At 41.9% G+C, this 20,146-nt stretch overlaps 1 protein-coding gene across 1 annotated transcript in view; it reads right to left on the bottom strand.

Annotated features, from left to right (window-relative positions):
* The window catches only part of NDNF (neuron derived neurotrophic factor), a 36,926-nt gene extending 19,131 nt beyond the window's left edge, over nucleotides 1-17,795 (bottom strand). The window contains exon 1 of the mRNA XM_006219026.3: nucleotides 17,266-17,795. The gene's annotated coding sequence lies outside the window, so the exon portion shown is untranslated. The remainder of the gene's footprint in view (nucleotides 1-17,265) is intronic.
* Nucleotides 17,796-20,146: the final 2,351 nt, after the last annotated feature.

The raw sequence follows: 20,146 nt of genomic DNA, 5'->3' as shown, positions 1-20,146 counted from the left end.
TGGGGCACTGCCAAGCGGAAAAGAAATCAGTGTGGAACAGAGTAGGTGAGGGGGAGGGTGGAAGGCAAAGGGCAGATCACATACAGCTCTGCAACCGTCCTAAGGAGGTAGGATTCTACCCTGAGTGTGGTGGCAGGCCCTTTAAGCAGGCCAGAAGCGGGATCCTGTCCATGTTTCTTTTTTTTTAGGAATAACTCTGCCTATTGTGTAGAAAATGGATTTTAGGGCAAAGATCATTGTAAAAGCACAAACCAATCTCATCTCTATAAAAGTAAAAAGATCAGATGAAGGCAAGGCTGTTGCAGTTGTCCGTGGTAGACGTGCTGATGGTTCAACTTCTTGGAGGAGGTGGACAGTAATGGAGGGATTCGGGGTACATTTTAAAGGTGGGATCACCAGAAAACACAGGTGAGTTGTAAGTAGATAGTGAGCGAAAGAGAGGAATCAAAAATAACACCTTGATTCTAGGAACACAGGTACAATAAAATGACAAAACATAAGGAATGAAGAGATGGAATAAATCAGAGAGAAAGGAGATTAGTCCAGCAGAATTCCCAGGTGACATCAAATAAGTTTTGAATTGCTAGTCATCTGAGGTGCAGTTTTTAAAAGTGAATTCTGATATTGGATAAAGTATTCAAAAAGAGGAGGAAAGAGGAAGATGTTCTCTTCATGTTAGGAGACAAAGAAAGGAGCACAGGCCAAAGTGGGAAGTAGCAAGATGTGTGGGTTGAAAATACAAAAATATTGATTTCAGTTGTCATGGTGGGAAATGGGCTCTGCTGGACGGAGGGAAGGTGGGTGAGATGTCATACTGGGGAAGGGTAGCGTACACACACACACACACACACACAGTAGTTGCTTCTTTGAACTTCTGTTTCAAAAGAAAGGATGCAAAATATCTGAGGCCACCTCATTTGTCAAAAGTTCTAGTAAGGGGTTGTGTATGGTACATCAGCAAGAAACTAAGAGCGATAGATACAGAAGTTATGAAGAAAATTTGACAAGAAAACATTGCCAACTGGCATCTGTGACCAGACTTCTTCATAAGCTGTGTCCAAATGGACAGGCTTTAAATAAAACTTATGAACCTTCCGATGAACCCACATCTGCCAGATGTCGTGTAACGGATGCTACCAGGCCCTTTTCTGGCCAGCAGCACCCCCAACAGAGGAATCCTAAAACAGTGGGATAATCTGAGAACGAGGTGGACTACACAGACGTGGGCAAGGGACAGGCAGGCACTGAGCTCACTGACAGGCAGGAAAAGGCAATCAACAAAGATGTGACCCCGGCAGGGTCATTAGGACAGAGACCAAGCTCTGAGGTATAATAGTGTAAAGAAGAAAAATTAGCTATCTTTTCAGATACTTTGTAAAACACCTGTCAGCTCATTACTGGTTTGGTGCATTCATGATAGCAAGGATGCAAGGAAAAGATGAAAGCAAAATACTGTGGCAGGAACAAAAGGCTCTAAAAGATGATCGGTCTGTACATTCATCCATCAGCAGCAACCCTGACTTTTTATGTACTTACCCTCTATCTCGGGGCAGACATGCCACCTTCTCCAAGGAACTGTAACATCTGAGAGGCTTTTTGGGTTCTACTCATCACAGTAGGAAAGCCAGGTACTCCAATTATTCAAGTTCAAAAGGTATTCCTATTCTCATGACAAACCTGGTTTTAAAACTTGCTTTGGACGATTCTGCCTGCTATGTCTGCTGAACACAGGGGCTGCGTCTTCCGCAAGTTTTGATCAAAGAAATCCTAAAAGATTCTAGAGGTACTAACCGAGATTTTAACTGAGCTTCTAGTGATGTCATAAAAAGCAATACTCACCCACAAGGCAGTGACAACAGAAAGTTATTTTAAGAGAGCAAGCAGGATGGAATTGCAGAGTTGATTGCTGATTCACTTATTGGGCCTTACTCTGTGCTGGGCACTGCATGAGGTCTGGAAATACGGTCGTGAACAAGATGTGCGCGGGAAGTTCTCACGCTTGCAGAGCCTACACTTCAGCAGGTACGAGAGATGAACAAGTCAAGGAGTAGGCGTAAGGACTGCAGAGAGCAGCAGCACTATGATGAAAATGAAACAGGCGAAGCGTCTGGAGGGGAGCCCCAGAGAGGCGGTATCTAGGGGGACGGAGCCCTTGTAGGCTGAGTGGTCAGGGAGGACCTCTCTGAGGAAGTGACGTTTTAGCAGGGACTTAAAAGCAGAAGATGACAGAACGTTGGAGCTAGAGGAGGCCTTTGACAGATGAGGAGACTGAGGAAGACAGACAGGGAGGACCTAGTTCGCCTCCTGGGCTTCACATCTGGGAACCTGCCTCACCGGTGCATTAGCTGCAGCCCTCAGCCACCAAGACGAACACTCTAGACAGCCTTGGGGACCAGAAAACAGGTACTGACTCACTAAACCCAGTGACAGCCTCATCAGGTGAGGAAGGACTGGCCAATGTCAAACCCAGGGGAGGCTAGAAAGGGTGGTAACAGCAGATGTTTTAAGGTCCATTATCAGATGAAAGAGGGATTAGAAGCGCTCTGGCTGGCCCAGCGAGTCCCAGGGGCTGGCACAGCATTATGGGGAAAAAGATCCTGGGACTCAGTAAAATTAGACTTATCTGATAAGCCCTTAAACTGAACAGAGCAGTTTAAAAAGCAGGAGGTGTTCTGACAGAGTAAGGACGCTGCCTGACTTTCCCCAGGGAGAGTCTTAATAGGATTGCAGCAGTGTGGTGTTTACTTAGACGGTCTGTTATCTGAGCTCTCTGTGCACTGTCAGTAAGGGAGCTAGTGTTTATTAAGTGCCTATTGCAAGTTCCCTGGGGACCTCAGAGGAGAATGAGGCAGAATCATCGTCCTCTGGTGAAACCAGAGACTGATTCTTCTGTACACTCTTATCTCACTTGAATTATAGCTATTTTTATATTTTTTCTTGTCCCAAAAAAAGCTCTTCAAGAGGCTTGCATAACATGAGTTTACTCAAGTAAGTGTCCCTTAGACAAAAATTACTTTTTACTCATCCCCTCCATAGACTTTTTAAAGTCCTTGTACAAAGTAGGCACTAAATAAAAATTTGCTTAATTATACCATTACTGTTGGTGGAATGTAGTTTGGTGCAGCCATTATGGAAAACAGTGTGGAAATTCCTTTAAAAACTAAACATAGACTTACCATATGATCCAGCAATCCCACTTCTGGGCATATATCCAGAGGGAACTCTAATTTGAAAAGAGGCATGCACCCCAATGTTCACAGCAGCACTATTTACAATAGCCAAGACATGGAAACAGCTTAACTGTCCACTGACAGATGACTGGATAAAGAAGCTGTGGTATATTTATACAATGGGGTACTACTCAGCCATAAAAACGAATAAAATAATGCCAATTGCAGCAACATGGATGGACCTGGAGATTGTCATACTAAGTGAAGTAAGCCAGAAGGAGAAATTATATCATTTCTATGTGGAATCTAAAAAAATGAGAAAAGTGAACTTATTTACAAAGCAGAAACAGACTCACAGACATAGAAAACAAATGGTGACAGAGGGGAAAGGTAGGGTGGAGGGATAAATTGGGAATTTGAGATTTGCAGATACTGACTGCTATATATAAGACAGATAAACAGCAGAGTCCTACTGTATAGCACAGGGAACTATATTCAATACCTTGCAATAGCCTATAATGGAAAAGAATATGAAAAGGAATATATATGTATTTATATTTTACATATATACAAAAAGTTTATATATATATATATATAAAACTGAATCGCTATGCTGTCCACCAGAAATTAACACAGCATTGTAAACTGACTATACTGTAGTAAATACAACTATATAAAAAAACAAACAAACAAAAAGGAAGCTTATAGCAGAGAGTAAAGTAATCTGAAATGTTGCCCTTCAGAAAAAAAGTCCCTCAACATTCTGGACTATGCAAGGAAGTTGGAGGTGGCTGTTGGCTAAAGCCCCCAGGCTGACTTCTAGCTGCAAACCCATTTTCCTTCCTTTCCCAGACATCTAACCCTCAGTGGTGTGGAGCAGCCTCACCAAGCCAGACTCAGGAGCCAGGCTGGAATCTGAACCTGGGCCCTGTTCCTTCCTCTGTCAGAAAACCTCAGTATCATTGTGACTAAGTTAGCGGAATCACTCCAAGTCTTGCTTTCCATGTTTGTTACCTGAAGTGGAACAGTAGCTCCTGGTTAGGTTGATGAAGGGCTATCTTTACTACATTTTGTTTGTTTGTTTTTGGTAGGGGGTTTGTAATTAGGCTTATTAATGTATTTATTTTTAATAGTGGTGCTGGAGACTGAACCCAGGACCTTGTGCATGCCAGGTATGCACTCTACCATTGAGCTACACCCTCCCCCAACTGAAGGGCTACCTTGAAATCTGTGCACGGTAGGATCACCTCAGCAGCGCAATCCTGTCAGCTGCTAAACAAGGAACCTCAGTATCATGTGATTTTCCCAGCCCCATGTCCTGATATCCATCAAAAATTGCCAATGTACCTGCTGCAGACTCTCTCAAAGTTGTTCCCTCTTCTCTGTCCAAACAGCCAACGCCTCCAATTGTCCATTTACTGCATCTCCCCTAAGTGCTCTCACACCCACTTCCCACATCTCTCCTCAGTCGCTCTACACATACTGCATTGTTCCCTTTATAAACAAAATCTGTTTCACTCTTCTTTTAAAAAAAACACAAAAGCTTAGATGCTTCCCACGAAGTAGAGAATGAAAACCACGCATGCGGGGTCCTTGACATCACTACTCCCTCTACAAACTCTCTTCCTACAACTCCCCCACACTCTGCTCACATTCCCAGCACCTGCTTCTGCCTCCTTTGCAGGGACACCATGGGGGTGTCTCTGGGGGCAAACTCCCACTCCTTCAAGATTCCACCATCTACAACCACAGAGAAATTCAGTTGTGCACTTTCTATGCTCCTATTTCTCTTGCAAACCATTTTGAATTCTGTTTGTATGTATCCTTGACACTCCCAGGGTGGAAAGGATGTGTGCTCTCTCTACAACAGAGACGATGCTGATCACAGAACCCAACACCAAGCACGTGCTCATAACATTTCCCGGGTAGGTAATGAACAAATGGAAATGAAAACAACACTGGCTGGTGTTGCTGATTTATGGAATTTGTTTCACAAGAGATAATATAAGCTAAATAGGAAATATGTTGTAAGCTTTTGACCATTTTATGAGCACTAAACTTAGGTTATTGTGTGACACTTAAAATGTTGGGAAGAGTGTCTTTAAGCTTTTGAGGTGGACATCATGGACACCTGTGGGCACAGCTGCCATAGACAGATGGCGTGTGCCAGGCGGTGCAGGGGCTGAGCATAAGGATGCATTTCTTCTGTCCTTCAGAACACAAGAATGTTCTAGTAGAATAACATGGTTCATTACTCAGGAGGGCCTCCTTCCTCTGTAAACACATAAAAATATGTTTGGATGGGATACGTTCTGATCAGAGAATAGGAATGATATAGACCAGTGCTTCTCAAACTTTAACATGCACACCGATCACCCAGACTCTCTGGTAAAATGCAGATTCTGATTCAAAAGATCTGGGGTGGGCGCTGAGTCTCATCCTTTCTAACAAGCTCCCCGGAGATGGGGATGCTGGTAGTTCAAGGACTGCACTTGGGGTAGCTCTGTCTCTCCCAATCCTGTTACCTGGTATGAGCAGCACTACGATTTTCATCTCCAGGATTTTCACTGTTTGAATTCTCTGATGTCTAATTTTCATTCATTTCCAAAGTTTAATATTTAAATATCTATTTAGGGAGAAGCTTTGGTGAAACAGAGATTGTCTACATCCTTTCATCCTTTTACTTTGAGAATGAGTATCATACCCACACAATTTCACAGCTTTCTTTTCTCTTTGCATTAAAAAAAAATGACAGGCAGGATTATTCCCTCTGGGGAATATGTCTAGGTTTATCTTAAAGCCCAATAATGGACTAGTGGACCACTTACCATTTGGGAAATTGTGAGATTTTTTTCAAAGTTATACCAAATTTTCTAATTTATTCATATACTTACCAGAGTTGGCAAATACAGGACTAGTAAGTCAGATACTATCAAGAAGAAATTATCTACTCTGACCATAGAAAAGTAAATACCCTAGACGAGGAAGTGGCATTTGATTCCATGAATCCAATCCCATATTTTCCCAAATATCTGATGGCCTGGAAGCTTTACTCCTTCTTCTTCCCCAGCAGTTGTTTTCATAGGACAGCATTCAAGCCTGTCTGCTATCAAAGAGGATTTGAGGTGGCCTCCAGAGCCAAAGCCCAGGACAAAAATCAGAAGAGGAATTTACAAACAAATAGACTCACAATAATATAGTCCAAAGATAGATGAGGGAGACGGATGGACCAGGGACCTTAAATAGCTAAAATGGTTAAACCCTAAATTATTCTTATATCCAGAAAAAAAGAAAAAAGAGGGGCACATGCGTATGTTGTTCTTGTAAAAAGAACTAAGTTAAAGTTTTCTAACTGTTCGGTCTTAAAATCCAAGGCCAGAAACAAGCTGTACACTTCAAGCTGTGTCTTTGGAGAGATGAGATAATATCCTCGAAGGACACTGGTTCCTGACAATCTTGTAGTTTAGAGAACATCTCCTGTCTTTCTTTGTCTCACTCTTCTGTCTCCTGTCTCCTGTCTCATTGTTCAGATGAGCTCTCTCCACATCTTGGGTTCCTGTCAATTCAGGATTGAATTTTCTTACCAATCTGGAATTTAATTTTTTGTTTCATTCTTTACTCTTTTCCATTCTCCCATCGTTTAATTTTTATGTATGTATTCATTTATTCATTCAAGTTTGGGGAGGCTGCCAAAATTTCTATCTAAAATAGGAAACAATCACTGGCCGTAGAGTAAGGAGATCTGAATTGAAGAAGTTCTGACTGAACAGTTTTGGCTTTTATACTTTGAGCAAGTCTCTTAATCTCTTTGAGTCTCAGTTTCCTCATCTACAAAATGGAGCCAATTATTCCCAGGGTTGTTTTGAGATTAAAAATGGTAGATGTGAATACTCTTTTAAAAGTAAAAAAGTTTCTATTTCTTTACAAAACTATAAACCAGCTTCTCAAGCTAGTTGCAAAATTTTATTCAACAGCAAAAGAGATATGTTTTGACTTGCTCTTAAAACAGAGATATGAGAAGGAGTTTCAGCATCAGATTATTCTCACTTTATTCACCAAATCTATCAGGTAAAATGTTGGATTCCTCTTTAATTAGAGACTGCTAGAAACACAGAGGAAAGGCCAAGAGGTTGGGTTTTTTTAAAACAATCACATAAACAGTAGGAAACTCTAATATTCTCTATTTTAGCCTTGATACGCCTTATCTGAGGACATCAATATTGCCTGATGAACAAAGCTGGATTAAAACTGATACAAAGGTGAGTGTGCTCAGGCTTCTTAGGCACTAGATCTAGCGAAGGATTTAAGATGCACGTGTTGAGATTAGAGAGTGGAGGATTAGGCTCAGTTCCTGGGATGTTCTGCATTATTATTTCTGGATTAAGAGATGATTAAAGAACAGGACACTCAAAAGGCAGACAATGCGGACAGACCCCAGAGTCACTTTTCATGAAGAGATTATAGCAAATTATGATGAAATAATACAAACATAAGCCGACAACAATTAGAGACATAGCTAACCACAAAATAACTGACCCAGTATGGGAATTCAGATCCACAGTTGTTTCATTCCTTTTCCCTCCAAAAGTAAGATATATAGTTAGGTGTGGTTTTTATTCCTTTTAAAAACTTTTTAAGGGAAGCATTAAGGAAAGGCTGCAGCTGGTGAGTGTTGGGGGGTCAACGATGTTCAACGCTCATTACAAGACAGAACCTGCCAAGAGGAAAAGATGCTTCCAAACTGCCTCTTTGTGGTTGCTGCTCTGGAAGGTGTGAATACATTTTAAATGTAGAGTTTTCAATTACAGACTGAATTTGGTGGCTGAAGTGTTAATATGCGTGTCTCTGTATAAATCCTTTCATTGTGTGAACTTGCTTATTCCTCATTGTATTTTAAAGGACTATAAACTTTTAGAATTTTTGGAATATCCTATTATAGGTGTCTATAACAGCTCTCATTATTCCATTGAAATATACACTCTTATCCAACTTTTTAAAAAATAGTGTATTTAAAAGATCTTAGAACTGATCTAACTTCCAATCTTACCTCTCAAAAATGTCATATTGTTACTGGAATAATAAAATAACTGTAGACCTGAATTACTATTAGTTACTACTAATTTAAAAAGGGGTTCCAAAGCCTACTGACTTTTTAATATTGTACCTACCACATATAATTGGAACAGGTTTCTCTAATAAACTTTTAACTCATTTTCTAATCCCAGATTTTTTTATGCGATTCTACTTTTGGAGAAGAATATGTTTTATTGTTTCCTTTTCCAGACAACTTGTCTCTAAAGTATGCTAAAGCTTTTGCATGTCACACACACACAGGCTCACGCACATACACATCAGACTCAACACATAGTGTACTTTAGGGCATTTTAACACCCAGGTTTGAATGGCTGGTCAAGGGGACTAATTAAGACGAGAGCTGAAGAAGGGAAAAGAGGTTTGCCTTCAAGAATCGATTCCACAGCTGTATGCAGACTTACTAAAGCATAGTGACGGACTACTTCGCCTTTTGTGATTTGGGTAGGATCTGTGCAAACAGTGGTTGGGGATGTGAGGCAGCAAGGGAGACTTACACCAGCAATTACAGATAGTCAGAAATTGATATCCCATCTCACTTCCAAAAATTCCTATCAAAATAAAAGCCTTTAACTTCCTAGAGGGACAGGTGTGGGGCATTATTTATCTATTTATCCTTGCTCCACCTTCGTGTTATTTTAAACTAGAATGTTTAAGACAAGACAAGTTGTTTAATCATGACCTTAAATAGTGATTTAAAAGTGGAAAATGTAATTATTTCCCATAAAAAATTCCCTAATAAGTTAACTATTATCTAAACAAAAAACAGGTAACACATAGTATCCTATGATTAAGATCTTGTGGATTTAGACTAAATTAATGATATTTTTGAATCATTAAATTGTAAAAACATATTCTAAGCAAGTTGTGTCCTTGCAAATTAATTTGGCAATTAATCTCAATTTAAAAATTTTAGACATTTCCATCAATTTTGCTTCTGAAACCAGAGTTAGCACTTGATTTTAAAAGTCTGTGAGTTTAGGTAAGTCTTTTATGCAAAACTGAGTCTCAGATTTCTCAGGAGTAGCAGGATATAATAACTTCCTCACTGGGTTCCTGTAAAGATTAAGGAAAATGATGGATGCGGAAATACCTTGTAAACAATCCAGGGTTGTAATAATATTAATAAACAGAAACTTTTCCATTCACATTGTGAAATCCAAAGCACAGAAACAACTGTAATGCAAGTTAATAACTGACAACTTCACTGAAAACCAATAAAATTTCAAACAAAAATTTCAAAATGTAACACAAGATGCACAATATACATTTGTATGAGACCGTTAAGGTTAAGTTTTTGGATGGATAAGTTTTTTTTAACTCTTAGAATAATGGAATTTTCAGAACATAATGGCATACAATATCTAATTATTGACAACAGGGGAATTATGAAATGTTTATACAAATAACTAAGAATACTCTTGAAGATAGTGGTAGCAAATTTAATTGAGGGCTCTGTCAGCTTCCTGTTTACCTCCTTTTAAGACCCCTGGCTCTGTAATGTGTTGTCTCCAAATCTCTTAGAATTGTGCTTAAAATATATATATATATAAAATATATATATATTTCATTTATATTAAACAATTTAAGGCATTCTATACTGAGATGAGTATCATAGTTAATTATAACAGATGAAATCTGTATACTTCGAATCTTTTTCTGGTTCATTTGTGGGCAGGGCTGATTCCTATAAGAGCTGATGAGAATGTCATCATTCTCACTTGTATTATTTTTACTTCGTAGAAGCCATCACCTCTGCCATTTTTTTTATTGTTCAGTGACCATCTGCTATGCTGAGTAAGAGTGCCTTTCTCAACAGGTTTAGTAAATAATATTAACAAAACTTATTTCCCTTATTTATAGATTAAAGTAAATATAAATAGAACATTTTCTATGATATTTTCTTCTTTCATCATAATGAGACATCGTGTGCACCGTAATGAGGCAAAGAAGACACTCTATCTTAGGGACCTCTGCTTTACAAGACTGACACTATTAGAAGCTGGATAACTATTAAGTATAATTTTAGAGGCAATGGGAAACCTCCTCCTCAGTTGTTTAAAAGAGTATCCTGTATCTCTCATCTTAGTTAAAAGACATATTTTTAAATCAAATACTCACTGGACCTAACCTTGCAAAGATAATCTCAAATGTCCTTTCCAATTCCCAGACATCAAAATTCTCTCTTAAACTAATACCAAAGTAGAATGGCGGTGAGTCACATAATTTGTGGGACCCAATGCAAGATCTCTTGTTCAAAATTAAAGAATTTCAAGATGGCAACAGCAGAGTATTCAACGGAGCACAGAGGCCTCTCCTAAGTGCAGCCCATGAAGCTGGCCCTGGGTATAACTTGTACTAGAATATAAGAAACTGAGAATCAACTACCAGAGGAAGAGAACAGAGAACAGGTATATACTAAAGGTAGACACTCTAAAGAAGGAGAGGCTAAGAGAGCCCAAGATACATATCACCCTGCCCTAAAATTCTGTCTTCAACTAGTTTTTGGCTTTAACTAGCTATTAACATCTTTGGAAGATATTAGCCAACTGCAGCTTACCATGTTTCTCATCCCGGGGTAACTTCATATGTACAGGGGACATTGAAAAACTAAATTACTTTAAAAAATTTTTTTTTAAAAATCATCTTTTTTCAGGCGGCATTTTAGTACCATGAAAGACCGCGGTGATATTTGGGGCAGGGTCCCTGTAACTCTCGGGCCATCTCTCACGGGACCTGTCTTGTTAGCTCATCTGCTAGTAGCGTTAATCCTGGTACTGCGATTGCTAGAGGGTTAAATTTGTATCTCCTATTTTTAAGAGGCAGTTCTATTTTCCTTCAAAGGTAATATATTTTCATGGCAATTGTAGCAAACTTTGAAGGATCAGCCCTAGAACTCATATATCTGAGATTCAGGAGAGGCCAAAAGAAAAGCGAGGGCTTTTTTTCCTCGGTTTGCTAGGTGTTTTAGCCAGCACTGCTGTTTCTGATCTCTGTCACCACTGCTGGCAAGAAATCTCTCTTCAATTACAGGATCTAGTTACTTCTGATTCAATCCCGATTTGAAGCTTTTGATAAGATCAGTGAATTTTAGTGATGGCTGTAATTTAATATGATATTACAACATTCATTGAGTGCTATCAACATATGAACAATATTTAGATTTAAATTGCGATATATATACTAGTGTCTATTATTTACCTTCAAGTGTATTTTAAACAAGATAACTAAAAATGATCAAGTACATTATGTTTGTGTGTGTGTATTTTGGTATGCCTCTGATAATTTAATCAGAAACACATTTTATTGCTGGAACAAAATGCATAATGTTACACCTGGTAATGCCTATGGGCTTAGAGCACATATAACCTGAACAGAAGAGAGTAGGCAAAGCCATCGCCTAGGTTCAAACGCATAGCTAGGGTTTACTTCTCACAATGATGCGCTATAAACTGTAACCATCTATACTTCAAGAGGCACCTACATTGGAGAAATTAATCCTAAATGAATCAAGCCCTTTTACATTAGATTTTTTCCTTTCAAACATAATATCTCCAAGTAAGTACCACAATGTTGCCCCTCATTTTGTTTGTCAACTGGCTAGAGATGGTATTGTCTATCTTTGCATGTAAACAATTTTTCATAGTTTCCGTAACTTTAAAAATAGTCATGGTGATTTCCAAAGAAAGTATCATACCTCATAAATCTTTCTAATTATGCCATTACTACTTATTTTAGAAAATGATGAATTTCAGTCTCATATTTTATCTAGATCTGTGTATATAGGGATGTTGCCTCAAACAACAAGATATAATCATGATACCTTTTTGTTGTTGATAAAAACACCCATTTGAATATAGCCCATATTTTTTGGCTATGTCTTTAGATTGTGGAATATATGCTCTTTGAGCACACAGCTGGAAGAAGAGGGTGTTTACCTCAATTTCATGTTCGGGAGAAGAAACACTAATAGAAACTTACTTCTGTCCATCTCCACTACTCATGATATTGGCTGAGCGTTTCAACTAGAAAACAGACAGGAGTGCACGTTGCTAACTTGATTTTTGTCATTTGATCATTAAATTTAAATTTTCCACACTGCAGAGGAAGTGTCTAAGAGTTCCACTCAAATGAGTTGATTTCCAGTCGTGTGTAATCATGTTTTTGTTGAGTTTTTTCCAAACTTTATGTAACCCCATTATTTCTAAAAATGTTTTTTCTTTTCTCAAGACTATATAAAAGGCAGAAAAATCTTTCAAAAGGATAATTAAAAGAGACGTTTGATAAGTTAACTATACATATTCTGCCATATTTTTCTTTTTCAAAGTGAAGATTCATTTCAGTGTTTTCACAAGTGAAACTAAAAATAAATACTTCGGAGAAATATATAAAACATTAAATATATGTCATGTCCAAATTTGCTACAGGAAAAAATTAACGAATGAAAACCAAAAACTATTCACTGACTTACTAAAATAAATCAGTTTCCAAAGGATCCGGAACTTATTGAAGAAATAATAACATGTAATCTTGGAAGTTTCTATACTTATAAACTTGAGGTCTGCGGACATTAAAGTGAAGTTTAAATCAAATCTAGCTCAGTGAGTCCTTTAAAAAATTGGTATTGTAACAGGACCCAGTATCCAGCTGTTCTGTGGTCAAATTTGTTTCTTTATCCCGAAGGGAAAGGTCTGCAGAAACATATTACTAATTTGCTTTTATTCTATACTGATCAAATAACTTACTCTTACTTTTTAAGATGCAAAGCAAGCAATATCTTATTTTAAAAGCTTCAAGTGAATTAAAAGTGTATGTTTCATATGTTCCAAATATTTCAAAAGACTAAAATGTGTGGATTTATTGGTCTGCAGTTTTGGTAAATACCAAAAGGAAGGGGAAGGTGTGGATATAACATCTTTGGGTTTAAAAAGTGTGTTCAGGAAGTAAGCAGCCAAGAACACCCTGCTTCTGATACTGGCTTGGGGACTGGTGGTACAGCAAATGCCAAGTGTCATCTAAGAAGCAGCAAGAAGTACACAAATTTGTACACATCCAAACAAACAAAGACCCACACTAAAATGGTGCTGGTTTTCTCCACAATGTAACTGAATTTATGGTCAACATACCATTATGTGAGTCAATAAAATATTAGCAGTTCTGTTTTTTCATGTCATACTATGTGATTTTTTTTAAACCACAATAACTACAATAATAGTATTTATTTTCCGTCCAAGGTGGAAATTAACATGTGGAAGCATCAAGTATCCTAAGTATCAATTTGTATGGTAATATCCTGGAAAAATAAAGCAGAATTTAGCGTCACTTCAGGATTTAAATTGCGAAGCATTTTTTAAATGGGATATTTAAGTATTGGAGGACTTTAATTTGAAAGTCAGTTTTCAAAGCAAAGTCTTGGTGTAATTGACTGCGCAACTATAACTTTTTAAGCTGTTGCTTCTACTAAATGATTGTATACCAACAGGAAAGAATAAATTACATTCTTCAGAATAATCGTCCCAAAATAAATATTTAGAGGTACTGGTTATCGGTTCAAGGTCAAATGAATAATTGGAATGATTCTTGCAAGTTATGCTTGCCTTTTTCACCCAATACAGATGACTATAGAATATGCTTTCTTCCTGGTGACTGGCTGATGGCAACTGACCCTGGGAAGTTTCATTCATTACCAGGTTGCTACTATGGACGCACTGACCCCCAAGCAACAACTGATAAGAAGACAGCGAGGAATACCAGTGTCAGAGAGTGCTGCTTGGTTACTAGAATCAACCACCTAATCATTGTGAAAACCAAGGAAGAGAGATTAAAATAATTTCAATCAATGCAAATTATGTGGAATTCACACTACCCCTCTGCTATCTGTTAATTCAGGCATAACTGTCCCATGTCCAATATCTACTCATCCATCTCAGCACGATGAAAAATACGTTCTGTCCTAACAACAGTGACAACAAAAATACACTGGGTTTTAAAATAAAAAATCCTGACCTCTAGATAGACTGCCTAGAACTACTATAGAAATGAACATAGGAAGATAACAACAGACAGATACATTTTATTCCTACCTTTCCCCTCTTCATTTCAAATCTTTTGTTGGAGCTTTCCCACACATTTCCCCAGTCACCACGCAGAGTCTGGTCAATAAATCCAAGTGAGATAACTACAGTCTGAATCCTCAGGTTCGTGAAGCCACTTGAGAAAGTTGCTACATTAAGTTATCTGAAGACTGACCCACGGTGGCTACTTGCAATGCAGCATTCCCTCAGCTCGCTATTATTCTTTACTCTTTAACATTCATACTTAACCACATGAATGTTCAATAGACCCAGGACAAATAAACGGAGGGTGGGGGCTTCCCTCATTCTTAGAAGAATATTTCTCAATTATATATTTTGTTACATCTTAAGAGATAAAAGCCGTATCTACAAGTGATTAAAAGATATTTTCTATTCATGGTTTCATTTCTGCTGAAATAAATGCGTAATTTAAACCACACATAATTCATAGCAATTTAGGCCCATTACAGAGTTCTAGCTTCTTTTTTTTATGATAGTTACTAATTAAAACAGAGTGTTATTGCCATGCTGAGCCTGCGACTTCAACATGCAGGTTTAATGAATAAAACATCCTGACATAAAAATGAAAACAATACACACAAAGCTGCTAGCTGTTATGTTTCGAGTGTGTGGTAAAGATTAAGTACATTCACTAAAGTTGAGAACTGTGCAAAGAAAACATTTGTAATTTCTTTCTTTAAAGGAAGAAGGGAAGGATTTTTGAGAGAAATCTAACTTCTGGGCCCCTCATTCCCAGCCCCCCTCCCAAGAATTTAAACTCATCAGAGTTCCATCACTTTTAAAGGATAAGTGATGGGGTATTTTAATATAATCCTGAATATAGGTTTAGATTGAAAATGGGAATTGGGACCATAATTAATTATGTTGCCAAGTTTTTTGAACTTTAAGGAGACAGACTGAGGCAAATGAGGACATCTATAAGACTGCAACCTTATAAAAGTTCATGGGTTAAAACTTGGTAAAATGACAGTATCTTTCTGACATTTGATTAATTCCATATGCAGAGTGAGTGTGAGGAATTAATACCCTTTTGGTGTTTTCACTTTCTGAAACCAAGTAATAAGAGACCGACGTAAAATCAAAACCAAATATAAACACAGTCTTCAGCTAAGGTTACGGCCTTATTATCGCTCTTAATAAACAATAATGAGTAATAATAAATACCGATCGCCCTCAATACACTCTGCTCTGTAGGCATATTTGCTCTCGCATCCATCCATCACGTCTTTCAGGATAATAAAACAATTCAACCCCATCAAATCCTCACAACCGCTCTCTCGGGAGGGATGTTTTATCTCTACTTCTGCGAGCCCAGGGAGGATTTTACTTGTTTGAAGGGGGCGGAGAATGGAGCGGGGTCCTATTTATTTCCATTGACGACTCCCCTGGTTCTCACAGCCGCTCAGGGACCGGGTGGGAGGAGGAGAGGAGGAGGTGCGGAGATTCCCTCCTTCAGAGAAGAAAAAGGGTTCAGGAAGCGAGGCAGGAGGAGGAGGGGTGGAGGGGGGAAGAGAGGGTAGTGTGTTCGGAGAGATCAGCAAAGAAATGAAAAAAAATACATATAGTGTATGTGATTTAGCGGGACCGAGATGAGAAGCAAACAAATTTGCAACCCAACTAAGTTGATAAAAAAGAACTCTGTTAAAAAATACACAAACCAACCCAGAAACATTTTCTCAGGTTCATTTCCCGCTCAAGGTCTTGGTTTCAGGGGGCTACTTGTACCCAGAGCAGATGGACAGCACCCCGAAGGGGACCGCGAGGGGAACCCCGATCGGGCCGGAAGGACAGCTCAGCGGCAGCGCAAAGGTGCCGGCAGGAAACTCCAAGGATTTCGGTGACCCGCATGCAGCGGGTGCAGGGGATTGCGGGAATTCTCCCGCCTAGACCTCCGGGGGCGGGATGCGGGAATGTACAGTGAGGAGGGGGCAACAGGGCGCGCAATGAACCGAAACCGCACCCCAAAATCAGCGGTTTGTGAAGTGCCCCAAGAGAACAGCTGGGACTTGGAACTACTGGTTCGGATCCTGAATGTCGGGCCCGCCCTGACTTCAGTCCTAAAGGGAGCGCGCACTAGAAAGAACCCCAACTCCCGCACAGACCAGGTTAGGGCATGACGCCCTGTTGCTCCGTTTGGGGCGGGAAGGAGCGTCCACTCGGCAGCTGCTCTGCTTTCCCGGCAAAAGTAGGATCCGGTCCCAGCCCACCCTGCTCAGCTCGAGGAAGTTTCTTTAACGATGCTCGCCCACCACACAGAGGACAAATGAGGACCCAGAGCGGTAGGGGGTCGGCCTGGCAGCGCAGAGAGAGAGCCTAGCGCCCAGGAGTGCGCGGCCCGGGACCGCCCGCCAGAACCGCGCGCTCCCTGCCCGTGGGCGAACCCGGCGCGCTGTCCAGACCCCTGGCTTTTCGCCTCACACGCAGACGCGCCCTGCAAGACCCCAGTCTCACAGACTTTCTCCAGCGGCGGGCAGAGGGCATGAACCCGGAGAGGGAGGCAGCAGCCCTCTAGCAGACGGGCAAAGAAAATGTCCAGGCCAAGTAGAGGATAAGGGCTCTGCGGCTCCCCGGACTCCACCGCACCCTGGGTACCGGACCCTGTGGCCCCGGCCCGTGCACTGTCTCTCCACCTCCTCCTAAAACCGCTGGGACCGCTCAGCCACGAAACCAGTCTGGACAACCGAGGGAGATCAGTTCCAATACCCGCACGCTTTCGGCTCCTCGCGATCCAGCGCTCTCGCCCAGCGGTGACCGAGAACCTAGCGGGGCCCCGCCGAGTTAGGGGACCTGCGCCTCCACCCCCCCACATCCCAGATGAGCCCTCGAGTGTGAACGTTCCTTGTGTCAGGTCTCGGGTGGCGGGCTAAGGCGTCGGGACGTCGGGGGTTTGCTTTCCTCTCTCTACTTACCTTAAAAAATTGTTTGTTTTTCCTGGGAGGGAAGAGGAAACACCCTCCCCGAGGTGTGGCGTGCGAAACAGTCCAAGTCCCCGGCTCCGGCCAAGATGCTAAGCACCAGTACTCAGGAACCAAAGGGACTTGGGGTGGGGGGCGGTAGGGTAGAGGACGCCGTTAAAAGAGAAAAATTAAACCGGCCTAAGTGTCCCAACTTTGTGGCCGACGCCGCAAACTTCAAAGGCGGGCAAGAGCTGGTGGCGCGCGGCCGCCGAAGTTGCTGCGAAGTGGAGCAAGGAGAAGCGCGGGACTGGGGGATTCCGGGGCAGAGCCAGGAAGCGGCGGGAGGTCCTTTTAAAAGGCGGGGAGCGTGCGGGGACCTGGCGGCTGGAGGATGCTGCAGCGCGGAGCTGAGCTGGCGCGGGCTGGGCGGGTGGCCGCTCGGGGCACCCGCTCCAGGCTGGAGCGCCGCTCAGGGAGAGCCGGGCGCACTGGGCGGCAGCGGCGTGTGAGCGGCTTGGTTCGCTCCGCTCTCTCTCGGCTCCGAGCGGGGAGTGTGTGATCGCTCCCGAGTGTCACAGCTGAAGCCCAGAGCCGCTCCCCCTCCCGCCCCACCGCTGCCCGCCCTCCCCCTCCTTCTCTGCCCACTGCCTCCCGCTCAGTTCCTCCTTCCCTCCCGCTGCGCGCCACCGCGCGCGCGCGCGCGAACACACACACACACACACACACACACACACACACACACACACACACACACAGCGACCCAGCGCTCTTCAAACAGGGACCCTCGCGGGCGGCATCGCGGAGGGCATACTCCCATCCTTACCTCCCAGCCAGGCGCAGGGAAGGCGAGGGAGGCCCGCCGAGACCCCCTCAAGCTACAAAACCCAGGGAGAGGCGTACTCGGGACCATCGCGCTGTCAGGGAGACCCGGGTGCACAATAACGGGGGAACGCAGGTTGATTAGGGAGCGAGGTGGGGAGACGAGCTAAACTGAGAAGGTTGGAGGCGGAAAGCGGAGTGTGCAAACTGTGCATTCTTGTCCCACTTTTCACCCGGCCGCCTGCCTACCACAGCCGTCGTTCGGGGAGCGCTCCCCCACGGCGGACTCCGAGCCTTCTTCTCTGGTTTGAAACTCAGCAGCTGTTTTAACAATTGAAGAGCGGCCCTCCTGGACCAGAGAGAGACAGAGCAGAGTGTGTGAAGCCATTAAGGCTGACTAGGTAATTATGATAAGAAGTTACCTAATTAGCAACCTGGCCTGGGCACAGGAAAACCTAGGGGAAAGAAGAAAAAAACCTGAGTGATTTAGTGATCTCACATTCTCACTACTGTGAACCTAGTTTCCAGCAAACCTAGCTTCCTGTTTTTTAGACTCTTGAATTTATTTTTTGATTTATTAAGATACAGCGTCCACAGGATGAGAAAATACTTGCCTGCTTCTCATAGCCACAGAGAAATGAAGATGAGATGAAAATCCACCTTGTCAAGGTCGTAGTTTTGTTGAATACCTGGTCACAGCGGGCAGTCCAACACAGCTCCTGAAGTTCTGTGATTACTGGATGAGAACACTGCAGTAGGTGGATTTATGAAACCAATTATACTCCACAAAATCATTTTGTAAAAGTCTTAGAATTTTTAAACGCTAAAAGGGACATTGAGATCACTCTGCAAACATTTTTAGTAGATGAGAGAATGAGGTGGGGAAAAAAAGGACCTTTGGATGTCTGCGCAGAAGATCTGGAGTAGTGACTTCTGCACTTATGAGATATGGCCTCAAATGAGTCGTTGGAGACTTCATCAACAAACATTTCTTGGGTGCCTACTGTGTACTATATATGGCTTGGTGCTGAGATTTCAAGGTAAGACATAGTGCTGGCCTTTAGGACGTTCACAGCCTGATGAGGAGACAGAGGCATCAGTGAAAACGTGATTAGTGCTATAATGTATGTTTGTACTTGTTCCCACAGAGGCATGGAAAAGGAAGCAGCTAACGTCCCTTTAGAAGGTACTCCTGGTAGAAACTTCAGTGCAGAGTTCTAATGAGGAAGAGAATGCCAGGCAAACAAGGAAGTGGGAGGAAAGGACTTCCACAAACAAAGAGAAGCAAGTGGAAAGGTAGGAAAAATTTCAAAGTGTACAGTGTGTCCTGGGAACTGGGAGAAGCTAGCTGTGGCTGGATTGCTGCTGGACTGAGCAAGGCCAGGCCACACCAGGCGCTACAGGCCCAAAGAGCCAGAACTTTCTGAAGGTGCTACTATTAAGGGTATTAAACAGGGACAGATTTGAAGGCTTTTAAATGTCATCAAATGTGAGTTTTAGAAAGTTACCGTGGAAGCACTGTGGTGGACAAATAGATAACAGTGAAGAGATTATTTCTGGAGGAAAAATTAGGTCCTAACTAAGGCAGTGAAAGCACCAACTGGGAGACTGGGACAGCTCTAGAGATATTTAGGAAATAGAATAGCAGGACTAGTGACTGATGGGGCATGGAAGGTAATGGTGAGGAGGAGTAGTCTAGACTGACTTTCAGGTTTTTGGCTGCAGCAAGAAGGCAGGTGATGGTCCATTTGCCAAGAGAAACAACGAACAGTGAGAAGCAGTTTTAAGAGGAAAGGAAGGAATTCTGCCTTAAACTTGTTGAGTTGGGGGTGCATGTGGGCCATCTGCACCATGTAGGCAGCCAGAAACAGAGTTCCTGGGGGAGAAGACCCATGCTGGAGGGATCCTTCAGGAATTATCAGCATTCAGATATTTCTTGAAGCTACGGAGAGGGGGAAGGCAGCCAGGGAGACAAGACTCAGGAACGTGGCGGAACACCAGTGTTCTAGGGCTGGATGGGGGAAGAGGAGCCTTCAAAGAGACAGATGGAGACCAAGAGGGAAGAGGAAATGGA

The sequence above is a fragment of the Vicugna pacos genome, chromosome 2, assembly GCF_048564905.1.
Source record: "Vicugna pacos chromosome 2, VicPac4, whole genome shotgun sequence".
Classification (NCBI taxonomy): Eukaryota; Metazoa; Chordata; class Mammalia; order Artiodactyla; family Camelidae; genus Vicugna; species Vicugna pacos.
The sequence above is the reverse complement of the archived record's forward strand: the minus strand, read 5'-3'. Positions and strand labels throughout refer to the sequence as shown.